The sequence below is a fragment of the Gopherus flavomarginatus genome, chromosome 1 (genome assembly GCF_025201925.1).
Source record: "Gopherus flavomarginatus isolate rGopFla2 chromosome 1, rGopFla2.mat.asm, whole genome shotgun sequence".
Lineage (NCBI taxonomy): Eukaryota > Metazoa > Chordata > Testudines > Testudinidae > Gopherus > Gopherus flavomarginatus.
The window spans coordinates 254,567,885-254,585,649 of record NC_066617.1 but is presented as its reverse complement, the minus strand read 5'-3'; the positions used below and the strand labels follow the sequence as shown (position 1 = coordinate 254,585,649).

The window sequence follows — 17,765 nt, the reverse complement described above, 5'->3', positions numbered from 1 at the left end:
AAGGGAGCTCCCCCCCTACACTTTATTTATCATACTTACATATCTAATTTAGGCTCTCAAGTGAAATTCCACACATTGTGCTAACTGGACTGAAAGGGGCATAGCACTATGAGCACAGGCTGGACCACACTTCTAATAACACTGGAGCAAACCACTGCCAGGGATTGGGTTACCAGTAATGTGGTTGATTGTGTCTCCATGGGGAGCATATAAAACAAAATTGGACATAAAGGCAACAGTTGCTGCTTTCAAACATAACGTTTTAATATTCCCATGCTTGTTTCAAATCACACACGGGTTTGCAGCAAGCAAAACGGAACCACTGCATTTACATTCGGGCTATGGCAGCACGAAGGGGATACTAAGATTTTATTGATTCTAGAGATTTTAGAGATTTTATTGTTCTGTTTTATTGTTAAATTTTAGACATTTTATTGTTCGTTTCATTCTGTGCGGAGATGATACTGAGCTTACACATTCTGTTGAAAAGTTTAGGTGAATATTTACGGTAAGTGAAGTCTTCACGACTCCCTTCTGTGCTTTGTGGTTTCTGGCAAAGCATCATTTTGTGAAATCTCTTTGAAGGTAATAAATGTCAAATTAACTTTACAACTGAAGATTAATTCTTATCGGATATGTCCCTGGGCAGGATAACAAATTCACTACAGTGCAATATTTGTAAATAAGATGATTGTTGTCTAGGGCAGACAGAACTGCTAATACAAATCTGATAAAGTCACACAAATATTATGCTGTGGTTAAGGTTGCCTAACACTTTCCATTATAAGACTCTGTTTCATAACAGCCAAAGTTTAACCATTTAGGCTAAAATTCTCTATATGTTGCCTTAAGTGTGTATTGTGCTTTACACATGTAAAGTAAGACAATTTGGTTTAGAAATTAGGAATTCCTGACCCTTAGTCCTATGCTCATCATACTGAGCTATGCATCCCTCAATTAAATGTACTAGCTGATAAATTGAATATTCTGCTAAGGAGTCCTAAAAGCAGAAAATTTTTGGTGTGTGCACACTCATGCTCACCAGCAGAATTAGCTACTGAAATATGTGCAAATTAATGTAAGCAGCCTGGTGTCTTGCAGCATAGGATTGTAAATGGACCATTTGAATTAACTTCCCCTCTGTGTTTAGGATTCAGTCAGGTACCTGGATACTTTTGCTGTTGCAACCAGCAGATAATTATATCTAAGGATGTTGTTAAATGAAACCTGTTTAGATTAATCAGGATTTAGTCTGGTGGATTATGAGGATGGATTTAGATTTGGATTGAAGAAGTATTACATGATCCAAAAACAGCAACTACACCAGAACAAGCAAGCATTTCAGTCACCACAGCAAAGGTCAGGGGCTGGGGACAGTTGCTGAGCAGTTATGGCATTTGCTGGGCAGATAAATCTAGCAGTGAAGAAGAAATTATGCCTCTCCTTCCATCTTTGTTTATGTTCAGAAAATATTTGGCCCCTGGATTCTTGTTTACACAAACTCTGGAGCAGGAAGGGAGCCTAAAGGAGTGGCTCTGAAATCACAGACATTTATTGTTTCATAGAATGGTGCCTCACACTTTCCATACAGCCCTTCTGTTCCATAGAACCCACTTGAAGTGGTGATGGGCTGTAGGGAAAGCAGCACCCGGAGGAGCAAAAAGGGAGCGTGAACCAGACCCTTAGAGCCAATGTACAGGCCCAGGCCCTCATACAGATGGCCCTGAGACCCATAGGCTTTGGAGGCTGAATCCTGCCTGCCACAGGTTTTCTCATAGGTAGGGCTGCCAACTTTCTAGCTGAGCAAAACCGAACACCCTGGCCCCGCCCTTTCCCCGAGGCCCCTGCCCCTCCCCTTCCCTTGATGGCTCATTCTCCCCCACTGTCATTCACTTTCAGTGGGCTGGGGCTGGGAGTTGGGGTGCAGGATGGGATGAGGGCTCCTGGTCAGTGGCACAGAGGAGGGGGCTAAGGCAGGCTGCCTGCCTGTCCTGGCACCATGCTGTATGCACTCTGGAAACTGCCAACAGGTCCAGGTCCTAGAGAGGGAAGCCAGGAGGCTCCACGTGCCACTCTTGCCCATAGACATTGTTCCCCCTGCTCCCATTGTCTGGGAGCGTGTGGAGCCAGTGCTCAGGGCGGGGGAGCACATGGAGCCCCATGCCTCCCACACACACACACACACACTCCCCACCTAGGAGCCAGACCTGCTGGCTGCTTCTGGGACACAGCGCAGAGCCAAGACAGATAGGGACTTTTAACAGCCCAGTTGGTGGTGCTGAGCGGAGCCACCAGAATCTCTTTTCAACCGAGCGTTCTGGTTGAAAACTAGACACCTGGTCACCCTGCCCATAGATGGGAGTGAGCTGACCTCACATAGATGCAGTTTTACTTATGTCGATATTTGTAACATAGGAAAAGGCCACAAGAAAATCAGGGGTGTGGCAGTCAGTCTTTGTTAACATTCTGACTCCAGCTGCAGGGAGCTGTTTGTGATATTTCTAATGCAGATTTTTTTATCTGAAATTGAAATACTGATAGCAAAGCACAGCGAAATGATTACAAAAGGTAAGAACAAACCAACAAGGGAGAACGCTGAGGGCTTTCTAACACATCTGAATCCCTGGTTTGCCTCAGAAAATTCTAATCCCATCTTTCTGGTGTACATGTAACTGGATGAAAAGTGTTCAAAATATATTGATTACTAGTGAAATCTCCATAGCTTCCCTCTTCATGATTAGCTCTGCCATCAAGTCCCGAACAGTCCATATTGCATGTACACTGCCTATCTTGAAATCCACAAAATTAGATTAAGGGCTCACCAACATCACAATGCAGTTTTTAATCCTCTGTGCTACCTACTCTGAACGCAAATGTCAGGGCAGTGAGGTCAAATTCCCATGAATGTCTTTCAGAAAAGCTCTTCCTTTGGGAAATGCAGTATCAACGCAATTTAATGTGACTTTGTTTGTTAAAGCTGCTTACTTCAGATTTATGCTGTGTTGTTGTAGCCATGTTGGTCGCAGGATATTAGACAGACAAGGTGGGTGCATTAATATCTTTCATTGGACCAACTTCTGTTGGTGAAGGAGACAAGCTCACAGAGCTGACCTTATTTCAGATTTACATTCTTCCTATATGCCTCAGCTCTATAGGTTTTCATGACTTCCACAAAATGAGGGCCTGCTTCTGCTGAAGACAGTGACAAAACTTCCAGTTGTCTTTAATAGATGCGCAGTAGGGGCTTGAGATTTAAGATGAGGTTAGACTGCACAGGTCCACTGTTTGCAGCAGGGTTACTGTGCTTTAAGTTGTAATTTGTTTCTTTATTTAAACAGCAAAGAAATTCTAATACCGACACCTGCTGTTTCCTTGACACATCATAGATAGTTGACATGCATATTTGAGTTTGTTTTCCTGGAGTGCTTGCCTCCTAAAAATATACATTCAGATACATTTGCTATATCATTAAAGTGTGATCATTTTGCTCTTAAACTCAGGCAAAATAGATCATGAGTCTGAGGCTTTGTCTACTCTGCCATTTTACAGAGCTGCAACTTTCTCGCTCAGGGGTGTGAAAAAACACCCCTTTGAGTGCTGCAAGATACAATGCTGTAAAGTGGCAGTGTAGAAAGTGCACCAGTGCTGGTAACTACTCACCTAATGGAGGTGGGTTTTTTTACAGCGCTAGGAGAGCGCTGGTGCAGAGACTACACAGCCAGGTTAAAGTGCTGCTGCAGCAGAGCTTTAATGTTGCTAGTGAAGACATGCTCTGAGTCTCCTCCCACTCCTATTCAGTGAAGTCACTCCATTTTTATCAGCATCAGTGAGAGGAGAATCAGACCCAGAGCCTTGAGGTTATATAGGTATTTTAACACTCTGTCAAAACCCCCCTTTTTTCCTCCAGTATTCTCTAATGATTCATAATGTAATACAGTAGCTCCTCACTTAATGTTATAGTTATGTTCCTGAAAAATGTGACTCTAAGCGAAACAATGTTAAGCTAAGCCAATTTCCCCAAAAGACTTAATGTAAATGAGGGGGCTACGTTCTAGGGAAAATTTTTCACCAGACAAAAGACTATATTATATATATATATATACACACACGCATACAATTTAATACTGGTACACAGTGATGATGATTGTGAAGCTTGGTTGAGGTGGAGGAGTCAGAGGGTGGGATATTTCCCAGGGAATGCCTTACTGCTAAATGGTGAACTAGCAATTGGCTGAGCCCTCAAGGGTTAACTCTCACATGCTACAAGACAGCAGGAATAGAGAGAGGGGAGACAGCATCGCAGACAGAGACACACACCATTTGTGTGTGTGAGAGAGATGTGCATTTCCCCTTTTAGTACACTGTTTTGTTAATTAGATCAGCTTGCTGAGACCACAGCTGCTGCCAACGAGCTCCCTCCATCCTGAGCCCTGTCCTGTTTCCCCCTTGCTCTATGGAGATAGGGTAAGCGGGGTGCAGGAGCAGGGGGGAGGGGGTCACCCTGACATTAGCCCCCCTCTTCCTTCCTTCCCCCCCCACAGCAAGGAGGAGTCTCGGGGAGCAGCTCCAAGGCAGAGGGCAGGAGCAGCACATAGCAGTCGGGGGAGGGACAGCTGAACTGCTGGCAATTGATAGCCTGCTGGGCAGCTGCTGCACAGGGAACTTAGGGGAGTGGGGAGCTGATGGGGGGCTGCCGATCCACCCTAGTTCCAAGCCCCCACCAGCTAGCTCCACCGGGCTGCTCTTCCTGCAATCAGTAGACAAAGCAGGAGGCTGCCAAACGACGTTAGAAGGGAGCATTGCACAACTTTAAATGAGCATGTTCCCTAACTAATCAGCAGCGTAACAATGTTAACTGGGACGACTTTAAGTGAGGAGTTACTGTACCCCAAAATGAAGCAGAAGCAGTTTAAACCAGGGATGTGGCGTACCAACCACAAAATTCTAGTTGGAAAAATACTTTGACAGGTTAGTAAAATATGTTTTCCCCCAGTTATTACTAATAATCATGACAAAAGATGGGTGAGTTACATTTTTTACACAGACTGGTCTGTTTGTATTGCAATTTTACCATTGCACCTTAGGTCCTGTTTGTGCTATCAGATGAACTGGGTCAGGAGACCAAATTACAGCATGCTTCTTGCCAGCATGGTTCCATCCTTGTAGTGTACATAGGACCTAAGTGTGCCCTGTAAATCATACTAAAGCCTGGGAATTTAACATGATTCAGGGGCATCATGAAAACACACTGAAAGATGAAACTGTGTTGGGGACAACCAGAGACAGAATGGATGAGGTAATATCTTTTATTGGACAAGCTTCTGCTGGAGAGAGAGAGAGAGAGAGAGAGAAGCTTTTGAGCTAACACAGAGCTCTTCTTCAGGTCTAATATCCTGGGCCCAACATGGCTATAACAACACTGCATACATGTTTCATCCAGCTTATTTTTATAGTGTAGCTGGGACCTTTGAATAACTAAAACAAAAGATTGGCTAATGTGAAAGGTTGAGCCTTTCCAGAGCTGTCCAAAAACATGTCCTAACTGCTGCATTCTTGATGCTTATACAGCTTTTCATAACTGTTTATTGTTCTGGGAAATGAGAAAGGACTGTTTACACAGTAGCTACAGTAACATGTGGCACAAGGCTGCTAACTCTGTGATGAAGAATGTTTTCATTAGGAAACTATGGGATAGTTCTCCCATCCCTAATCTAAGTTTTCAGATCATGCTCCTTGTCATGATGCCTGAAAGTAGGGGATTTATATGGACAACTCCTAGGAAACAAAGCTGTGTGAAAGTTCTGGCAAACTTTATTCATGTGACAATTTGCATTATTTGGCATGCTAGAGAATATTTTGTTTTGAGCTCTTGTGTTAGAATGAACCCCAAAATACCAAGCTCTGATTGGCTTGGGGTCAAAACCATACCACCTAGCATAGTTCTATCCAAACCTTAACTTGCCCCCATTTGCTCAAAACTCAGTTTAGGTTCAACTTTACAGAAAACCTGGCACGTGGTTTGTGATATTATCAAATCCCCAAACTGGTTTCTTTTGGGGGGATGTGTTACAGGGTGATTCCTCCTGGAGCAACCTCTTGTGGCAGTCAGTGGCAGAATAGGTGCATCTACCTCAGTTTCCCTCCTTCACAGTCCCCAGTAACTGCATGCAAGCTCTCGTGCCTCAGGAATTCCCCTCCTTTTGGGCCAGTTTATTTCACTAACAAAAGCCCCAGATCAGATTCTATTTATCACACCCAGTGCCTATAATTCTGGAAGTCCCATGACAGCTAGTCCCTTGACGCCCACGTGCCACATACTGGTGTCTCGTGCCACATCTGGGCTCCTCTTTGGTCCTCTTCTGTCCTTCTGCCAGGACAGCCACCCCAACTGCAAGTGAAACCGTGCTCTTCCTAGCTGGAACCTCCACCCTTCTCTGCTGAGAGTGCCTCCTTCCCAGGAGACCATCCATCACTCCCCTCCTGTTCCAGTAACCTTTTGTCTCAGATGGGCCAACAGACAGTCCTTTCCACTGCTCCCTGGCTCCACCCAGATCCCGCATGGAGACTTCAGCAGACAAACCCTTCACTGCTCCCTCTGCCTTCAGCCCTCTGCTTTGGCTTTGAAGTCAGCAGGCAACTCGCTCTGCTGTCTTCTGCCCTCACCAGCTGTCAGGCCCTGGATCTCTGGCTTGTGGAGGTCAGCAGGCAATTCCTCTTATTGTTCTCCTGCCTTCCCCCACACTTACAGCTTCCTTCAGGACTGCCTACAGTCTTCTGGTCTCTGGCAGCTCTCACATGCTGATCTCGCCCCTCAACGGCTCATGTGCCCTCCTTTAAGACCAATTCGGGTCAGTTTACTAGTCTGGGACACTGACCTCTTCCCTCTTAAAGGGCCAGTGTCATCCTGTGACTGGAAGTTATGGTGAGATTTCAAAATCAGTCTTAATATGGGAAGCTAACTTCAGGGCTGGCTCCAGTTTTTTTGCTGCCCCAAGCAACGAAGCCAAAAAAAAAAAAAAAAAAGATAAAGCCACGATCAGCAGTGCTTCGGTGGCAGCTCTACCGCAGCCGCTTCATCACAGCCTCTTCATTCCCTCCGAGAGGGACTGAGGGACCCGCCACCAAACTGCCACTGAAGACCCGGATATGCTGCCTCTTTCCTTTGTCCACCCCTGCTTCCTTTGCTAGTGCCTGGAGCTGGCCCTGGCTAACTTCAACTTTGGTCACAAAATGTAGTTGTAAATGGGGAATCGTTATCAAATGGGTGAGTTTCCAGTGGGGTTCCAGAGGTTCTTGGCCCTATGCTATTTAACATTATTATCAATGGTCTGACGAAAACATAAAATCATCACTGATAAAATTTGTAGATGACACAAAAATTGGGAGAGTGGTAAATCACAACAAGAACAGATCACTGATTCAGAATAATTTGGATCGCTTGGTAAACTGGGTGCAAGCAAACAATGTGTGTTTTAATACGGCTAAATGTAAACATATATAACTAAGAACCAATAATGTAGGCCATACTTACGGGATGAGGGACTCTATCCTGGGAAGCAGAGACTCTGAAAAAGATTTGTGGAGGTAGATAATCAGCTGAACAGGAGCTGCCAGTGTGACTCTGTGGCCAAAAGAACTAATGTGATCCTGGGATGCATAAACAGGACAATCTTGTGTAGGAGTAGAGAGGTTATTTTACTTCTGTATTTGGCAACAGCTGCTTGAATATTGTGCCCAGTTCTGGTCCCCACAACTCAAGAAGGATGTTGATTAATTGGAAGGGCCACAAGAATGATTAAAGGATTAGAAAACGTGATAGACTCAATAAGCTCCATCTTTTTAGCTTAACAAAGAGAAAGTTAAGGGGTGACTTGATTACAGTCTATAAGTACCTACATGGGGAACAAATATTGAATAATGCGCTTTTTAATTTAGCAGAGAAAGGTATAACATGATCCAATGGATGGAAGTTGAAGCTAGACAAATTCAGACTTGAACTGAGGCATACATTTTTAATGGCGAGAGTAATTAATCTTCGGAACAATTTACTAAGGGTTGTGGTAGATTTTCCATCACTGATCATATTTAAATCAAGATCAGATGTATTTTTCCTAAAAGCTCTGCATTAGACTTGATTAGATGATCACAATGATCCCTTCTGGCCTTGGAATCTATGAACTCTGGGGCAACTGTCCTATCATCACAGTGATGTAGGTATGTTGCTTTGGCAACAGGATGGGCTGTAGTGCCCTGCCTGCCCTGAGAACTACATGGGCAGATCCAGGCACCTGTACAGAGCTCCTACTGAAGTCAACGAAGCTCTGGACAGGCTCAGGGCTTTGCCCACATAGTTCTCAGCACATGACTAAGGCCTAGCTAATGGTTTCCATCTCTAATCTCTGTGATTATACAATAGGTCTTTAGTTCCCTAAATGCATGATATTTCTTTAAACTGATGTAACAACTTCATTAGAAAGGAAGGATAATCCAGTGGTTAGGGAGCTAGCTGGGATTTGGTTCAGTTTTGGCACAGACTTACTGTGTGACCTTGAGCAAGTCACTTAAGGCTTTTTTATACAGAGAGCTGTTAGTACCTGGCAAGCTAAGACATAAATCTACAGTGCACTGTGTACTAGCCTGCTACATACTAACTGTCCATGTCGATCCTAATTCCTGATCATAGTGTGCTTAAAGCTGCTGTGCACTATGACTTTAGTGCATGAGAGTGGGGGCTACACAGCCAGTTAGTTCACAGCAGGCTAGTGCACTGTAGATTTACACCCCAGCTGCCTGCATACTTGATCTCAGTTTCCCATTTGTAAAGTGGGGCTTATAGCAGTTTCCTAGCTACAGAGGTGTTACGAAGGTAAATCTATTATAGACTGTGAGGTGCTCAGATTCTATGGCAGTGTAAGTAATCTATACCCTAGCTAGATTACTTAAAGGAACTGAGATTCTGTTATATTCATAGACTAATAGAAACTTCCTAAGTGTCTAAGATCTCATGTGATAAATAAAACTTACTTGAAAATGAGGCTTTTTTATTGTTCAGATATTTATAATAAAATACTAATAGTTAAGTAGTGTTATATCCTGATCTCAAAGCACTTTACACAGATGGGTAAGTATATATAAAGCTCAGCTGTCCTCAAATTAAACAGAACAAAGGGGTGGGGGCTGCTAAGAGCAAGGCAGTTCCTTTCCATTACAGTTCTTGTGCTACTGTAATTACACTGCCTTAAAAGGCTGGCTGCATGGAGGTGTTATGGTTCTTATCTCCTGTAGATAGTGTATTTATAGCTCATTTAGCTAACAAACACCTGACTGTCTAATTACTAAATACATAGTTTGAGTAATCCAATGCAGCAATAAGCCGCTGCACTAGTTCCTGTACTCTCATTCTCAGACTAGACAGCGGAAGCATCACCAGGTTGCAGCAAGGTAAGAGCAAATAACAGTTTGTTTACTGTCATTCCTCCTCGCCCCCAGAGGGGAAGTAGATTGTCAGCATTCTATGTATAGATTGTGAGCTAGATGCTTTCCTCTTACAGGGAGTGGATATTGAGTAGCTTGTTTGTTTCTTGCTGTCTAACAATGTACATGTACCATTTTCATTTCTCTGAGTTGTCAGCCTGCTGGTGGGAGCCAGGTGCTAAATAACAGCTGCTTTTTACATTTCAGCACTAATAATATGGTGTCATGTTTTCATGTTGTGAAAGAATACACCCATCTGTAAGTATAGCCACTTTTCTGCACTGGAATAGGAAATGGAATGACTTTAGGCAGAAAGCTCTTGAAAAATTTTTCTCTGTCAGCATCTTCTCCTTTACTGATGAATATTCGGAAACTGGATACAAAATCCAAAGAAGGACCATATCGCTGTTCAGCTTTTTCTCCTTGACACCATTTCCTAATGGCCTGGGGCAAATGACAGATGATGCTGATTACATGTTTAAACAATTACTTATGGATTATGGCAACTGTGCAAAAGAAGAAATTGAAAAACACTCCTGTGTTACTCAGTGTCAAGCAGGAATTCTTCATAACTAATGAGTGAAATAGCATTAGCAATACCTACCAAACACCAGTTATCAATTTAATGTTACATTCAATTATCTTTATCCTGATCTCATGAGAGTGCTAATTTTCAAGTGAAGTCTATACAAGGAAATCTCTTTGGAAAAATAAGATTGTGTGTATTTTCATTTACATACTCACAGTTTTATAGAGAATAATACTTTTATTGGGAGGACCTTTCAACCAAGGATCTCAAAATGCTTTACATGGACGAGTAAGAATTATTATCCAGACTGTATCTCTAGGGATAAAAGCCAACACTTACTAGTTTTGTGCCCCAAGGGTATTTACCATACTATTATTGAGGGGCTCAAATTAATGTAGGCTGATTTTCAACATTTCAAGCATCCACAGCTCCCAGGTATTTCATCAGCATTGTAAATTCTCAGCACTTCTGGAGATCAGGCCACTTAGGGCCTGATCCAATGCCCACTGAAGTCCACAGGAATATTTCAGTTGACTTCCTGCGTGTTTTTTCCAACAAAAACTAAATCAACATAATCCTACATTAAATATCCCATATCCCAGTAACCAAGTTACAATACAGTATTCATACTAAAGAACAGCTCCACTTCCTTCCTTCACTCTAATGTCTTGCCCTGATCTTCAAATTCCCAGTTCCTGGCTCTCACCTCTAGGCAGAAACAGACAGAAATAAAACAATCATTCTTGCTAGGCAATTATTGTTAATATGTCATCAGCTTTGCATATTGACACTTTCTTGAGATTTTTATTTGCCCTTAACAAGCAAGAAGTGCAAGGATCCACAATGAAGAACTGGAAGTTTAATTTTACAGATGCTCTCTATAAGTGTCTGGCCCAAAGATGAATTTAGATTTTATGTTACTTTGGGGAAAAAAATCCCAGTGTGACGCAGAGATACTTTGGAAGGGAATTTAGTGCTTTTCATTGCATTTGATTTTAAAAGTGAAATTTGTAATATACAGAGGGAGAGAAAGAAAGAGAGAAACCAAAACTTAGTCCATTTTAAAAGCAGCCTTAGCAATAATTCTTTGTTAATAACTAGCATTTGAAAAATATGACTAATGGATGAATAACTTTGTTTTTCCCTTCCAAATATCCAACTAATCAGAACAGGGCAAACCTTTGACAGCAGCTGGCAAGAGGTATGGTGAGAGTAAATCCATTAAAAGAGTTGTTCAATATAGAAACTCAAAAAGGCTGTTTTATAAGGAAAAAAATTAAACAGAGACATAGTTTGGGTGAAATCCTGGTCCCATTGAAATCATTGGGAATTTTGCCTAAATCTCCCATTGATTGCAATGAAACCAGGATTTCACCCTTTTCCTGATATAACGTGGTCCTCAGGAGCCAAAAAATCTCACTGCCTTATAGACGAGACCACATTATATCGAGTTTGGTCTGGTACGGTATACTGGCAAGAGCCGGTACGCCGTGTTGGACTGGACCGGCTTCCTCAACAGTGATTTAAAGGGCCCGGTGCTCCAGCCACTGCAGGGAGCCCCAGGCTCTTTAAATCACCACTCCAGCTCCAGCAGCAGGGCTTGGGTGGGGATTTAAAGGGCCCAGGGCTCCCCACAGCGTCTGGAGCCTCTGGCCCTTTAAATCAGTGCCTGAGCCTGGCTGCCAGAGCCCCAGCGGGGATTTAAAGGACCCGGTGCTCCAGCTGCTGTGGCAGTGGGGCTCAGGCAGGGATTTAAAGGGCCTGGGGCTCCCCACGAATTCTGATATAATGCGGTAAAGCAGCAGGGCTCAGGTGGCGCTTTAAAGGGCCTCGGGCTCCCCGCTACTTTACCGCATTATATCCGAATTTGTGTTATATCAGGTCGCGATCTATCGGGGTAGAGGTGTATTTTAAATGGCACTGAGCTTGCATAGGTGTGAAACAGTACAAAGTGTTCATATTTTTCTCTACCGTTCTTTCTTCTTTGTAGCTAAATGAAAAAAGTCTAATCAGAAGTATCTGAACTGCGTCAGACAGTTGTTTTTACATTAGATGAATTATTATTGGCTGTAATATTTTATCTTTAGCTTTGTATCCTGGTGAGTTCAGTTTGATGATAAATCTAGGGTGATTTCAACAATGTCAGTTCATCATGCAAGACTGATTAGTTTTAGGAAGTTTGGCTGCATATTATAAGTAGTCCTACTTTAAAAAAAAAGTTGTGTGACCAACTTTACAGATTTTCTATAGACTATTTCTCTACATAAACATTTAAGGAACAAAAGTTAAACAATATATATTTTAAAGGGATACTGTGAATTAAAAAAAAATACAAACCACACTTCTGTTGGAAATTGATTGGCTGATTACAGTTACAATTATTACCTAAGATTACTAAAAATTAAAGTGATTAAAGGAAAAAGTATTTTCCTCTATTTTTCAGTTTGTTTACTTTGTGCCTTTGACAGCATTTTAAGTGTAATCAATTTTACATATTTCTCCTTATGGTCAGTTTTCCCTGTTCCCTGTGTTGCTCTTTCAGATGGCAACAGGGGAGAGTAAAGGATTTTTTAAAAATAGGAAGATATGATTTTCCAAATCACATTGTCATAAGCATACAAGGGGGCAGAGATAAAGTCTGAAACTACTTCTAACATTTAAAACACACACACACACACACACACACACACACACACACACACACACACACACACACACACACACATCTGGAGTTAAGATTAGAACTTTCCCTTTAAGACTGATACTGAATTCTAACTACTGAATTTTAACTTTTTTTTTTAATTTAAATTTGCACACCTTCCCTTGTAGGAAGCTAGGATTTCAGTATAACATAGATGTCATGCGTCTGATTGGCAGTTTGCAGCTAACAAAGCAAAGTCAAACTCCTCCCCAGGACTGTAGTAAAAATCAGATGTATCTCACTTGAGTTCCTACATTACTAATGGATAAGGCTACAATTCTGGCATGGAAATTTTTAGTAAATTTCATATCAAAGGTGCAGGAAAAAATAGATAAGTCACAGAAAGGTCACCAAATATTTCCCACCTTGCTTGCACTTGTTGACATTTTTTCACCACAGTTTCACTCCAGTGGCCAGAAGGTGCTGAAAGGGGGTGGGTGGGTGTGTCCTGAGCCTGGCTCTCTGCTACGGGCATTGCAACCTAGCACATATGGTCACAACACCAGTTAGGTTTGGCCTATCTGCTCCCTGTAGATGGAGGGGCAGATGGGCCAAACCTGTGTGGCACTGCAAGCCTGTATGCCAGATTGCAAATCCACTTGGTTTCACAGATATTATTCAATCCACAATCTCCATGACGTGGGTGACAAAGTCGTAGCCCTACTTATGAATATCACCATCCAGTAACCCACTATTCTGCCATTTATCACATTTATCTAACCCTGAGCACTTAAATTCCAGAATGAATAAAGACAATGAAGTCCTGTCTATCTGTTTCCACCGGTGCTGTGGCAAGATGTGAAAATGAAGGGGCATGAGACTCGCCTTCTGAAACAACTGTTAGCTCCAGGAGCTGAGAAGGATTTGGAGGCTGCGTAGGGCCCAATAGGGGACAACAGGAAAGCCCTAGTGAAGTTCTGTTGTCTGGCACTAATGGTGCAGAACAAAGTTTTAGAGAGAAAGGCAGCAGCAAACAGCTGCAAGCTGCGTTCACTGGGGGTAAGAGGGAGGGGCATGACTCAAACTCTGTGTGTGGGGTGAATATTTAAATTGCACCCTCCTCCATCAGCAAGTATCAATCATCTCTGTTTGTGAGATAGAGAAGTATTGTTATCACCATTTCACAAATAGAGAACGGAGAGAGACTATGTGATTTGCCCAAGGTCACACAGGACAACTGTAACAGAGCAGGGAATTAAACCCAGCTCTTCTATGTCCCAGGCTAGTACCCTAGTCACTCCTCCATCCTCCTTTTGTGAACCAGGAGGCTTTCCTGAATCCTGAGGACAAGGACAGCAAGTGTCATCTCAAGGAACATATTGCAAAACTGATGCAATATGGAGTCGTAACAACACAGATGTGACCCACTTCCCTCTCATTGTTTCCTTTTGTCTTCTTTGTCTTGTGATTATTCTGGTGTTTTATGAGGTGAACTGAGCCTTCCTTATTGCTGTAACTCCACTTCCTAATGCTGTTTTCAGCTCTTCAAGGCAGGTTCAAATCTGCAGGTCAGGGGCTGGGAGTGCAGAAATGAGCAGGTTGTGTCAAAAGAAGGCGGTGTTGGCGGGAGAAACACTTAGTAATGAATTCTTCCTTCTCAGCTGGAGGAAGATTGTTGAAGCAATACTCTGCAGAAACAATTACCACTTACAAGTGAAAAGGAAGTGAAACACAGAGACTAGATTTAAGAGAGAGGGTGCCTGCGGCAGGCTTCCCTATTAGTAATTGTCTGTGTTTGAAGGTCTGGGTGACTCAAGAGCTTGGCAATGGAATACAAAGCTCCTAAATCACCTCAGGTTTGTATCCAGCCCAGATCAGTAGTGACTGAAAGCTGTGTTGCCGGCAGATAACTGCCTGAGGCCAAGCAACAGCGGGGGGGTCCGTCGCCTGGTGTGCAGCGCCAATAAACACACCAGGGTGGAGAAGCAAACAGTCAAGTTTATTTGAGCTCAGATAAGGTGCAAGGGAGAAAATCTCAAATCCTGCACACCTAAGACAAGCAGTTTCTTCCTTTTATATCCCAGTTGTTTACTACAAAACTTTTTCCTGCTGACTAGCTGATTTCTCACTCCCCTCTCCTTTCCCATCCAGCTGCAGTATCTTTTCTCATTCAATCTTTTGTCTTCCCCCTTCCTCCCCACTCTCCGCTGCTGAGACATGTATACAGTATCTTAAAACGGCCTTGAGCATGCTTTAGCCTAGCTTTAATGTATTACAGCAGAGAACTGGCTGTTACAACCAAAAACTAACTGCTAACACTACATTTTTGCAGCTATTAGTACATTAGGTTACACTAGGTTACACAAAGTGTTTAACATGGAGGAACATTGGTTCATTGAGGCCTACAACAGGAGGGCTTCATTGACACTTGTGGTCTACCACCTTTCCGAGTTACCTAGGGTTATGCCAGAGTGACACCAACAGCTGTATCTGATGTTTGCTCTGTGACCAACTACACGTGAAATGAGTTGGTCAACTCAGTTCATTTCCGACTGGGCTGGTGTCCATCTCATGACAACCACCATCAAACACTGGCAACCTTGTTGGCCATCTCAACAGAGACAAAGGACTAAATGGGCAGAGAGCCTGGACTATTTTATCCTGCTACAGTTGACCCCTCCACTTCAGGGAGGGACCGGCACCTGTTCTTTGGGGGAAATGGTGGTAGCAGTCTTTGGAGTTGGCAATCTAGCACTACATTTTCTTTGTTTTATACACTATGTGATTCAGTAGAAATTTACCTCATGGTGTTCTTCATAATTTTCCTTTTTCAAAAACCAAAAGAAGTCATAAAACAAATATTTGTGCACTAATCACCAGCCAGATTCATTATTTAAACAGAAATAATTTTAAAATTAGCCAAATGGAAAATAACATTTTAAACTAGCCAGTGTAAATATATATATAAAATGTTATTTTCCATTTGGCTAATTTTAAAATATAATAGATATAGACAATCTCCTCATAAGAACAGACACATTTATTTTAAACTTGTAAGAACAATGTACTTTTGGACCAAGACTTCTAGAATAAGTTTCAGGCCTCTGCACGTTTATGCCAAGTTATATATTTTTGCAAAAATGAATTTGTGATGGAAGTGCTGATAGGTTTTCTAAACAGACAATTTGAATGGGATTTTGCCTGATGATTGGTGCTATGATGGCTTGATGCCATGAACTGGAACTACAACACATTTGTAATGAACCGCTTTTCAAACATATCAAAGAGGCACCAGTGACAATGTCTGCTGACCACCTAGAACATAGGATTTTGTCATTTTACACTTTTTTTAAACTTCCTTTCTTTGTTTGTTAAAGTAGTAATGATTTTTTTTTTAAATTAACATTAAAAAGAAGCCATTTTCCTGCTAAAGGTAGGATGTGGTTTCTGATCTTTTAAAACATTTTGCTATCAACTTTGTCCTCACAAGACCCCTCTGTTCCTTTGCATTCCCATGCTCAGTCTTAACTCTTCCCCGCTGCACCCAGGCTGAAAATCCAGTTCTCTTCAGAAAACAGACTGCAAAAATGGCCTGGCAGAGTTCCACATTTATCACTTCTCATTGATTTCTATACTAACCATGCCCAGTTTACACAGATAATGATGGATTTACTGTCAGCCTTGCAAGGTCATCCTGGGACCTGAATGTCAAGCTGCTTTTTTTCTAGCTCAGGGATCACCACCAGGAATAGAGTATCTCTTCAATTATTTGTGCAACCATGTTTCATCAGATTCTGCCCTCAATCTTCTACAGGGTTATAAATGTCTAATGAGAGCAGACTTTGTCTCTGCAGACAGAACTTTGTTAACTAAGTCTGTTAACAAGGTACTCAAAGGAAAAAAAAAACCCAGCCAAAATGATATTCTAACATCAGAGACCTTGGGGTTCCTAACTGGGACACATCCCGAGGCCCTCCATTTTTAATCAGTCCTCATTCAGGCAAAAACTGATTTTGGTAAGACTTTTGCTAGAGAAAGGACTTCAAGATTTGTCCCAATAGCATTACTGAGCTTTGTGATAAAAAAAATTAGGTTTATTAAGATGCCACAATTGTAAATAAAACCATCATGTTTTTCTAGTATAAAGGTATATAACAAGGAAATCACATCACTATCTATGAATATTGCAAACACAAATCTACCAGAACTAGCAATAGCTGTGTCAATACAGTAACACACAGCTTTACACTATAAAGAGGAACTAGATTTATTACTGCAGTTTCACCCTACAGTATGGCCAAAATCCTGTTATTGTCATATGTGATAAACTGGGAAATAGCTGTACTATTTTAATGAATATGGTGAATATCCATCAGTGTGTTTGTTTACGATGGGTTACTTGCTATGGAGATGGATCAAAGGAATTGTTAGAGGAACCAAGCAAGGAAAGTAAAACAAAAATTGTGGAATACCTCCTACCTGACCCCATTTAGGTTAGAACAGTTTAGTATATTAAACCATTACAGGACCCCAGCCTAGACGGGTTGAATGAGTTGAGAAAAGCTGCTCAGGGAGCATTGGTGAGTACTGATAGGGATACAGGAGACCCGCTGTCAATCCGAATGTATGTCTACACAGCAACTAGACACCCATGTCTGGCCCTCGCCTGCTGACTTGGGCTTGCAGGGCTGTTTCATTGCTGTGTAGATGCCTGGCTCAGGCTGGAGCCCAGAGTCTAGGGCAGGGGTGCTGTAACAGGAGGGACCAGGGGGCCATGGCCTCACCACTTTTTACCATCTGCAAAGGCAAGTGACGGGTGGGGAAGAGGGGGTAGAGAGAGGAGTAAGTGGGGGTGGGGCCTCAAGGGGAAGGGGCGGGACCGCAGTTCAGATGCCAGTGGCCTCCCCACTTTTAGGAAGTTTTCGCTGCTCCTGCTCTAGGTCCCTGTAAGGTGGGAGGGTCCCAGAGCTCAGGCTCCAGCCTGAGCCCGGACGTCTGCACAGCAATGAAACAGCCCCTCGGCCTGAACCCCACAAACCAAGTTGGCTGGCGCAGACCAGCTACGGGGTCTTGTTTTGCTGTGTAGTCAGACCCTGAGAGCCTGGGTCTGCTGCAAGCAGG

General features: G+C 42.6%; 1 protein-coding gene across 2 annotated transcripts in view; it reads left to right on the top strand.

Annotated features, from left to right (window-relative positions):
- Positions 1 to 440: 440 nt before the first annotated feature.
- The window catches only part of FHL2 (four and a half LIM domains 2), a 65,506-nt gene continuing 48,181 nt past the window's right edge, over positions 441 to 17,765 (top strand). Inside the window, exon 1 of one of the 2 annotated variants that reach the window (XM_050922683.1) lies at positions 441 to 508. The gene's annotated coding sequence lies outside the window, so the exon portion shown is untranslated. Of the gene's footprint in view, positions 509 to 9,280; positions 9,442 to 17,765 lie in introns of those variants that run through there. The other variant, XM_050922678.1, reaches the window with a different exon arrangement.